Here is a 10583-nt window from a genome sequence, read left to right as displayed (position 1 = left end):
AAACCGGTGGGTCCAATATTTTGGATTTTATCGGACTTTGAATTTCCCCCGTGGTCGGCCGGACGGTAGGCCTAACGAGACCTAGCACGAGAGCGGGGCTCCGCGGGCTCCCCGACCTCGGCCCGAGGTAGAGACGACCTGGAGCGAAGTCCCGAATACCCAACACCAACTTTGAGCAATCATCGACGAGAGGACCGACAGGTTTCATGGCGGATACCCAGGAAACCATGGAGGAATATTTTCGCGACGCCACCGAGCCCGTCCTCGTGCAAGATCGAAGCGGGCCCGCGCCAGGCACCCAAGCCCCCAGAGGCAGCACCCCAACGACAGGAAGACCACAGGCAGAAAGCAATAACGGCGCGGACACGGAATGGGAGATCGCCATGTCCAGGAGACAGAAGAGGCGCCAGCGAGACGGCAAAGGATCGAGCAGCCATGTTTTGGCGGGAACGGCGCTAGGGAACAGAAACTCCCTAGGTGACGCAAAGACAACAGGCGGCGCGCCAGCTGCGCCGAAGCGAGGAGGAGGAGAGGGGGTGCCGCGGAGGAGACTGCTTCCGCTCCCCAAGGACGATTTAAAGATAGTGCTCAGGCCGAGGGGACTCGCAGTCAAGAGCTTGCAGACACACCAGGTTGCGCGAGCGGTGGTCGCAGCCACCGGATCTGGATGCAAGGCGGAAGACTTGATCATCAGGCTGCGCAATGGCTCCAACATCATAATAGTAAGCACCGACAACGAAGAGGCGGCCCAACGTATACGGCGCATCACGCAGCTAACGTTCGGGAACAGCACCTACGCCATCAACGCACACGTGGCGGCGCCGGAGGGCACGTTGCGGGGGGTCATCCACGGGGTGGACGCGGGGACCTCGCCGGAAGAGCTCAAGGCGAACCTACGAACCCGAACGCAGGGAGTGAAGATACTGGCAGCCAGAATGCTAGGCCGATCGAGCGCGGCTGTCATTACTTTCGAAGGCCCCATTCTCCCCAAGCAAGTTTTATACTACGGGGGGGAAATGGGGTGCTACCCCTACAGGCCGACCAGACAGATATGCTACATATGTTGCCAGCAAGGACACCGCTCGGACGTTTGCCCAAACCCGAACATCAAGGCCTGCAAGCAATGCGGAGAGCAAGACCCAATTACAGAGCATCAATGCACACCCAAATGCCTAGTCTGCGGGGGCGACCACAAGACGGGCACTAGGGACTGCAAACAACGACTAAAGACAGCGGAGGAGCTGCGCGGCAGATCCGCCCAAAAGGGCCAGAAATGGCGGAGCCGGAGCAGGAGCCGTAGCCGAGGAAAAAGAACAAGATGGTTCGGAGAAGAAGACGACTCCCGGGACCAAAGCAGAAGCAAGTCAAGGAGCCGGAGCCGAGGAAGAAGCACGAGCCAGGACGGACGCCGGGACGAGTCCTACCCGCCACTGGGGAAGCAGAACGGGCCCGGAACAAAACAACAGCAGACGAAAGGTGGCGTTAAGGTGAGCTGGAGAGCAGGCCCTCCCAAATCACTATTTCCGCACTCGGATACCTACACTACACAGACAAACAATGAAAAGAAACTAGAGGAGGAAAACAAGGCATTAAGAAAGGAGTTAGAGCAATGTCGCGAAGGGACTAGGCAACTTAAAAGAAAACTAGACGAGCTCATCAAAGAGTTGCAGTGGCAGAGACAGGGGAGGAACGTGACAAACACGTCGGCTCCATCAGTTGAGGACACGCAACAGACAGAAGAGCAAAACTTCAGAGACCAGATCAAAGGTTTCATGATAACAGTACAGAAGCAGATGCACGAAATGCAGCAAAAGCAAGCGTTGCAGGAACAGAGCTTCCGCACCTACGTTAAAAACCAAAATACCCAAAGAACCACTAACGACGCCAGGGATAGACTCTACAATGAGATGCGTTTCGGACCTGAAAGCCAAAGTGCAAACAATAACAACAAAACATGGCAGGACAAAACCAATTAAACGTATGGCAGTGGAACTGCAGAGGGTATCGGAGGAAGCAGGGCCTCTTAGAGCAGTTCATTAACACTAAAGGAGCACAACCAGACATAATCATGCTACAGGAAACCAACATAACACCCACGCTAAGGGGATACACGTGCCAAGACAGCGGAAGGACCGCAACCCTCATTAGCAATAAGATAGTAACCATAGCACACAAGGAGATTGAGGGGACAAAAATCGAACACGTGATCACAGAAATCATACCCAAAAAGAAATATAAAGGGAGAAGTACGTTCATAATAAACCTATATAGCCCCCCTAGACAAAAAGATGGAGATTTCGAGAAGCTGTTTGCCGAGGCAGACAAACTAGCCAGATCGAGCACACTCATCATAGCAGGGGACTTTAATGCCAAAAGTCCGAACTGGGGCTACCAGAAGGCAGAACGAAAAGGACAAAAGATAAGTGACGCGGCGGAAAGGATCAGATGTGAGCTACTCACAGACGAAAACCAACCTACGCGACTAGGGAATAGCGTAAGCCCAGATACCTGCCCAGATCTAACCTTTGTGAGAGGAGCAAGCCAGGTCGAATGGGAGAACACGCTAGAAAACCTAGAAACCTAGAAACAGATTGGGACGCGTTCAGACAGGGCAGTCAACAACTAAAGGGAGAGATCACATCCATCAAGGAATGGTGTCGGCAGCTCAAACAAATACAGGAAACATATACGCATGAAATAGATAGGACGGAGCAAGTACCGGAGGTGGACAAACGTCTGCTTGGGCTATGGGAAGCGAGACGTGGGCTCACTAAAAGATGGAAAAGACAAAAGCTTAACAAGAAACTCAAAAAGAAAATAGCAGAAATCACAGCAAAAGCAGAGGAATATGCAACGCAACTGGCCAGGCAAAGCTGGCAACAGTTTAGCAGTTAGCTACAAGGTACGCTCAACGCGGCCAAAACGTGGCGCATTCTGAGAGCATTAATGGACCCAGGGAAAACAAAGGCAGAAAGCAACAAGGCAATCCAGAGGCTGATTCACCAGTACGATGGTACCGAAGAGCAGCTAATGGAGGCCTTGAAAAACAAATGCTACGGACAGGAAAGACCCGAAGAATATAAAGGGGAATACCAGGGGGAAGAAAACGCAGATATGGACAGGCCAATCACACGAGAAGAAGTGAACGCAGCTCTGGGGTCCCTAACCAAAAACACAGCACCGGAAGCAGACAAAATTAACAACTCCCTCATTCGCAACCTAAGCGAGGAGGCGATAGATCAATTAACAATCTACTTAAACAAATTGTGGAACGAGGGAACGATCCAGGAGGAATGGAAACACGCCGAGGTCGTAATGATCCCGAAGCCAGGAAAGAAACTACAGATAGAAAACCTAAGACCAATCTCCCTCACCTCGTGCTTGGGAAAGTTATACGAAAGAATAATCACAAAGAGAATACAGCAACTCATGGAAGGGAAGGAACTGTATCCCCACAGTATGTTTGGCTTCCGAGCACAGCTATCAACACAGGATGTCCTCCTACAGATTAAGGAAGAGGTCCTAAGCAAAGCACCCAAGACAGGAGAAAACATCATAATGGCACTAGACATCAAGGGAGCCTCCGAAAATGTCAGTCACACGGCAATAATGGAAGGGCTTCAAAACATAAATTCTGGGAAGAGGACTCATGACTACGTGAGAGCCTTCCTAGCAAAAAGAACGGCCACAATAGGACTAGGGGATATAAGAAGCGAAACCTTTGTCACCCCAAGCAAAGGTACGCCACAGGGCTCAGTCATTTCACCCATACTGTTTAACATTGCGATGCTTGGCCTGGCCAGGGAACTAGGCGAAATCGAGGGCATACGACATGCAATGTATGCGGACGATATCACAATATGGGCCAACCAAGGAACGCTAGGACAAAAGCAAGAGAAACTGCAACAGGCAGCAAACCGCGTAGAAAACTATGTTAAGGCAAGAGGCCTGGCTTGCTCCACAGAGAAATCGGAAATACTCAGAATTGGAAAGAACCCCACCAAGGCCGAAATCGAAATAAACTTAGAGGGCCAGCTTATAGCGGAAAAGAACATGATAAGAATTCTAGGAATGTGGCTGCAAAGCAGCGGAAAATGCAGTCACACAATTAGCTTACTCCAAAAATCGACAGATCAAGTAAGCAGGATGATTACGAGAGTTTCAAATAGAAGACATGGCATGAAAGAGGCAGACACGATCAAGTTGGTTAAAAGTTTAGTGGTCAGCAGAGTCACATACTCGCTACCTTACCACTTGATGAACAAGCTAGAAAGAGAACAAGCAGAAACCATACTAAGTAAGGCGTACAAAACGGCACTGCACCTACCGAGGAATACTTCAAACGACAAGCTACTGCAGCTAGGAATACACAACACGTTCAGCGAGCTGGCAGAAGCGCAACTAAACACACAAATAGCGAGACTTTGGCAGTCGGCTACAGGAAGAATGCTCCTAAAGAGACTAGGATACGATACGAAAGGGGCAATAGATCGAGAGGCAGACATCCCAGACAACATCAGACAAACCCTCAGAATAAGTCCAATTCCACGCAACATGGATGCGAACCTGCACGCAACCAGAAGGCAGGCAAGGGCAGATTACGTGGAAGGCCACCTGGCAACACAGGAAAACACGGTGTACACGGATGCAGGGCTATACCCGTGGGACAAGCACACTAGAACACACAGAGTAGCTACGGCTGTAGTAGACTACATGGGAGAGACAATCAGCTGCGCAACCATAAGGAATTGCACGGTAGCGGAGGGGGAAGAGGTCGCCATAGCGCTTGCAGCGACCGAAGGCTACCGAAGTAACAGATTACTGACCATATTAACAGACTCCAAAGCTGCATGCAGGCATTACGTGCAGGGGAGAGTCTATAAAGAGGCCCTGCGAATCCTCCTCGGAGCAGGAACCCTCGGAAATAAAGTGACACACAAACTTTTCTGGATACCGGCCCATACTGGGATAGAAGGGAACGTGAGAGCAGACAGTCTAGTTCGCGAGATCACATACCGAGCTGGACATATAGAGCCTCTCGAGAACCCTACAACGGTGGAGCCGACGTGTGCGGAAATATTAAACTACTATAGAGGGCAGAGAATCAAATATCCTCCGCCACACACACTACTTACACAACAGGAAGCAGCCGACTGGAGAAGGCTACAAACCAGAACTTTCTATAATCTACACATATTAAGTAAAATGTACCCGACACAATACAGAAACTCCTGCCCATGGTGCGGAGAAATACCAACAATTTACCACATAACATGGGAATGTAAGCATAACTACACATTCCATAAACATGAAAACCCGAGTGCGGAGCAATGGGAGGGCCTGCTCACCAGCAGCGAGCTCACCGCCCAAAGGGCGATCGTGCAGCACGCGTGCGAAGTGGCCAGGCTCAGTAGAGCCCTGGAATAGGTGCACACCCGTGCTGAGAAGCCAGGCAGCAAGCGCAAGACGGCTCACCGCTAAACCCCTTGATCGAACCAATAAAGTTTTCTCTCTCTCTCTCTCTCTCTCTCTCTCTCTCATAATTGTGTGCTGTTAGGAATGGCCGTACGGGGTGGCAACGTGCCAGCTTTCAGCCCGCTGCGCGTGTTCCAAGCCCCCCAGACGAGGCGCCTTCTGAGAACTATGGATGACAGGCGGCCACGTGGCGCGCGGTCAGCTCTGGAATGTGGTGCGCCGCCGCGCCACCCGGGACGGCGCGCAGTTCTACGAGGCCCTCGGGCGACGACACCGCGGGCTATGCTGTACCGAGAGTTCTACAAGGCCCTCTGACGTCGACTCCGGAGCCTTTGTGTGTGGGCCAAACGGCGGGGCGCTAGCAAGTTTACAATGATTGGACGAAGATTCCCGACCACTCGTGCTCCGTCCACGCCGAACGATGACGTCAAGCGGAGGCTTATAAGCAGCGTTTGCCGGCTGCTAGAGCGTGCTCGTGTCGTGCTCGTCGTTGGGAGCTGAGTGCTCGTTGTTATGCTAAAAATGTAGTAGTGAGCTGTGTGTTAGAATGCTGTTTGCTGAATGTTAATCTTGCGGGCTTCATATGGGAGTCGCGCTAGACTGCCGATGTATGTCTTGTCTTAAAATATGTTAATCTGTAAATAAATCCTGTTCACCGAATTCATATCTACGACCTTCGACTCCTTCAAATGGTGGCAGCGACGAGGTAGTCCGACGAGTCCTACATCTGCTTGACAGAGGTAGGATCGTCCGACGAATCTAATAGTGCCCATTCAGGCATAGCAATCAAGGCGGGTAGCAGAATGCAAGTACTACGCTGTAACATCAGAGGAAGCTTCCGTGAAATTGCTTGCTAAATGTGCACAGCAACATGGCTAACATACGATAGGAAAGCGCTTTGCTCTAGCTAGTTACACAACGCTCATTACGTAAAGCATAAGCTTCAAGAATGCGCGCAAGCGCCAAACTTGCTTACCTTTCAAGACTTCGCAAACGCTCCTTCGTCTAACAGGTACAGAGGCACCGACGTTTTTTTGGCGCAAGCACTGTAGAACTTCCGATGAACTCCAGCTGCACTAAAGCACAACCTTCAACAGTCTTCCAAACACTACAATTCGAAGCCCCAGTACCAGACTTTTGACTAGAGCGCGGGCAGGCAGCTCGGCAGAACAAAGGCAGCTCGGACGGGCGCTGTACTAGGGCACTCACTGACGACACTGGTGGATCGCTCGAAACACACGGCGAACTAATGGCGTTACGTGAGTCCGGAGGGTTTGGGATGGTTACTGCACACGACACGGAGCACGTTTTGTCTAGGCACTTCTATAATATAGCTCAAATACCACCTTACTGCAAGAAGCATTCACTACGACCAACGTGGTGTGTCGACCAAACAAATACTGCAGTAGCGCCACTCTGCGGTTTTTTAGAAAAATGTATCTTAAATGAAAAAATTGCGTGTTTTTTCCTAATAACATTTGATAGAGTCCTTTAATAGATTTGTTTGGTCCAAAAGTGTGTACTTTGTACTTTGTGATACAAAGTTTAAGGAAATGTATATATATTAAAAACTAAGCGGATGTTGCCTTCAAAATTCGCAATTGCTTCGGGTGCATGCAGGTTGCAAAAGCACGGCCTTCGAGATCGGACTTTGTCACTCAAAGGAAGCCGTAGTGGGAGGCGGAGAGGCATTTAGACCCCAATCGTTGGGTTTACAGTGCCTAGGTAGGCTTCCTTATTATAAAGAATGTGCGGGGACTTCAGCCGAACCATGAGCGAGCTATACAGACACACGCGGTACGATTCGGTGTCCGATTCGACGTGCGGCGCGTAAGCGCCGCCCACATCCAGCTCCCCAGCTTGAGTTCATATCCACGTCAGGGGTAGCACACTCTCAAGTTCAGCAAATGGCCACAGAGGGCGAAAAACTCGACCACGCGGCACTGTTAAAGAAAAAGGCACAGTACACCAATTAAAAAGGTTCCCCGTTGAGCGCATTATCTCCCGCTAGAGGCGCCGTAGTAAGCGCAATTTTAACCTACAAACTTTCTTCAACAATAAACGAAGCGTTTTTATTGCATGATAAAGGCTACAAAATTATAATCCCTAATTTTAAGTTGTACTTTTCATTACCAACTTTGTTGTTTTTTGTCATTTTAAACGCTAAATAGCGTTCAGCATCATCGACCTCCCACGTGACCTCCGGCCTGGATTTAAAATATTTACCGGTATGTTCGCCTGCACGGCAGGTACGGATTCCTTGGTTCGTACATTGGTTGGTTATTTTGTGCTAACACCAGTTTATTGCGCTTCGATATCTCGCGTTATTTAACTTGGGGGTTGGGGCTAGGTTTCAGTCTTGAGCCATGTGGAACATGTCTGCATCGAAATGGGAGCCGGGTCCTGCTGCGACTGGGGACAGCAATACCGGTGAGTCGTTTAACATCACTGCTTCAATCGCTATGTAATTTACTCGTCTGGTTAACTTACAGGCGGAGGTAAGTTAACGAACTAGATGCTGCATTACATAAGGGCAGTCAGGACCCTCCGTTGCTGTTTCCGAAATAAACTTTCAGTTGCGAGGCCATCTTTATGCACACATTCACGAAAGAGAAACGATATCGGAACGCGCGTCACATTTTTCATCTCGTTGTAGCCGTAGCCATAAGTGACTGAGTTGCCTTATGAATATATTTTTTTTTCGAGTCCGCCGGCACATTCTTTCGTTCACAGAACCGAATAACCTTTTGATAAACTCACGCTAAAGTACTGAATTTAATGTATTAAACAGTTGCACACATGATAATTCACCCATATTTCGTACCTGTTGGTTCCAAATGTTCTTGATGGTCAGTTTGGCTTACCTCAGGACATCTATTTTTGCAGTAGTGAAGCGGTGCATCACGTTCATGCACAAAAAGAATGTATCAATTCTAATAGCTTCATGTCTTTCATCTATTCGCTTGTTAAATCAGCAGTGTGATCTCTTCTAGTGTATAAACGAGCGCACAAATGTTCTTATTTGTGATCTGAATAATACTAAAGCTGTTCACATGCATTGTAGTTACGCAGACATCAATTTTACGGAGAGTAACCATATTTATTTACCCCCGCTGCTTAAGCACCCTAGAACAAACAGTGTACATTTGCATGTGTTCTGTAGTCACAAACCATTGCAATGTATATGTCGCACCTTTTCGCGTTTTATATTGCAAAATTGTGCCTATTCAATTTCTGATGCAGTCAAAATTTCTGTTCCAGACATGCAGTAATGAGGATGGCACCAGTATAAAGCAACACACTCCATGCACTAAACAGAAGCTGCTGCCTGCTACAACAAGGTCATTGTGTGGACTTTGGCTGCTACTACAAGGTAAACAACACCTGGTTCAGAAATAAATATGCTTGATATATGCTGTATTGGCTTGCTAGTCTTGAGATACATGTCATTTGTTTGTAGCAGATGATATGAACATTTGTCCATGTTTACAGTTCAGCACAATTAGTTCGAACATAAAAGAAAACACTACATGAGTTTGGATAATCTCTGCTGTATCTCATGTGCCATTGTTCTGCCCCAACAGAGTCTCTGCCAAGTACATCTTGGTCATCACGGGAGCCCCCATCTACACCAACAGGAAGGGGCTGGAGCTGAATTGGCAAGACCACGAACAAAGAAGCCATTCCAGAATTATTTGGGTGAGATATCAAGTCTATGGACGACTGTTTCAAGAGTGAAATAAGCCTACTCCATCATTCCACCAGCACGGATATTGGCCGAGTCATCCAGGTACCTCAACAACAAAAATTATTTGTCTTCAGATGTACCTACAACCTCTGAACAAGCACAGACGACGCTGGCTAAGAGTGTTCTGTCAGCTTGCCCTTCCTTAGTGAGCTTCCTGGCCTTGCCAATTCTTGCCAAGTATAATTTTGTTTCAATGAATGCAAGCTTCTTCATTCCACACTTTTGTTAGAGGTCATTCCTATTCCTCATACAAACAATAAAGGTCAACCGATTCTTTGCTCATACTTAATGCCAGTCACTGTCAAGTAGCATAACATGTGTAGCAGTTCTTTCTAGTGTATGTTGCCATGTGCAATTCCTCTCCTGAAATAGCTGATGCGGCATTGGCGTGTGTCTTGCATTAACCTTTACACTGTGTGCTATGTATAGCATTTAACTTTTGTTAATGTTTTTGGCTTTCAATGCTTGCAAGGTAGAGTGGCTTCTTTCTTGAATGCAAGTTTTCTCAGTCCCATATTGAATTCCTAGTCTCATTCAGGATTGCTATTCTTGCTCGACAGCCTGTGTTTTTGTGCAAACTACAATGAAGAGATTGATTGCAGAATCTGGTTTCGGCGCTGTGCGACTTGGTACTTGTCACCGTGTTACGTTTCTCATATGTAGGAGCCTGGTCAGTTGCATTGGGAAACAGTCTCTGGAGGCATGCACCTGCTCCTACAGTCTGCACAGTGACATAGACTGCGAATTTACACGCATCGTGGTTAGTGCTCCCCGTTCTGTCCTTTTCTGCTGCTGCCGTGTGCAAATTTTGCTTGTGGCCTTCCTCAGCCATGATTTGGCGTCAATGGAGACTCTCATACATACTTACATGGTTCTAAGTGTATGAAGTTGATATCCACATGTGTGGAAAGGCCTGCAAAAGTGACTGCAAAATAGTGATGTCCACATAACCGACCATGTCCATATGTAGAGAATGTGGCGGACCAAGTGTGAGTTACACATTAGTGGCATGCAAAAGAACAAAAAGAAACATGCAGGCTGGAAAGGCGCTAACGCTAAAATGCCGGGCACTCCATGTTACTGTTGGCTGTGGCAGCAGATGCTTGCGTCACCCGATTGCTTCGCAATGCAAGTTGCTCATATTCAACGCCGACTGTCGGTGCAAACACGTGGGACACACTGTCCAGTCTGCTTGCGCTGCTGGTTGTTGCTTGTTACCAGACTGCAGTGTGCGATGACGGCAAGCGCTATGCCTACAGTCGGACGGTTGAATATGCCGCAAGCAACCCGCGTGCATGTATTTATTTTTTATTTATTTATTTATTTTTACCCTCAGGGCAAAGCATTACAGAGGGGAGTG

At 48.4% G+C, this 10583-nt stretch overlaps 1 long non-coding RNA gene across 1 annotated transcript; it reads left to right on the top strand.

The window, feature by feature from the left end:
• The first annotated feature begins 7845 nt into the window (after positions 1–7845).
• LOC139057028 (uncharacterized) lies at positions 7846–9154 on the top strand. The gene is made up of 3 exons (XR_011512522.1): positions 7846–7905; positions 8737–8848; positions 9060–9154. It is a non-coding gene; the product is annotated as an uncharacterized lncRNA (long non-coding RNA).
• Positions 9155–10583: the final 1429 nt, after the last annotated feature.

Source organism: Dermacentor albipictus, chromosome 3 (assembly GCF_038994185.2).
Source record: "Dermacentor albipictus isolate Rhodes 1998 colony chromosome 3, USDA_Dalb.pri_finalv2, whole genome shotgun sequence".
Lineage (NCBI taxonomy): Eukaryota > Metazoa > Arthropoda > Arachnida > Ixodida > Ixodidae > Dermacentor > Dermacentor albipictus.
The sequence above is the reverse complement of the archived record's forward strand: the minus strand, read 5'-3'. Positions and strand labels throughout refer to the sequence as shown.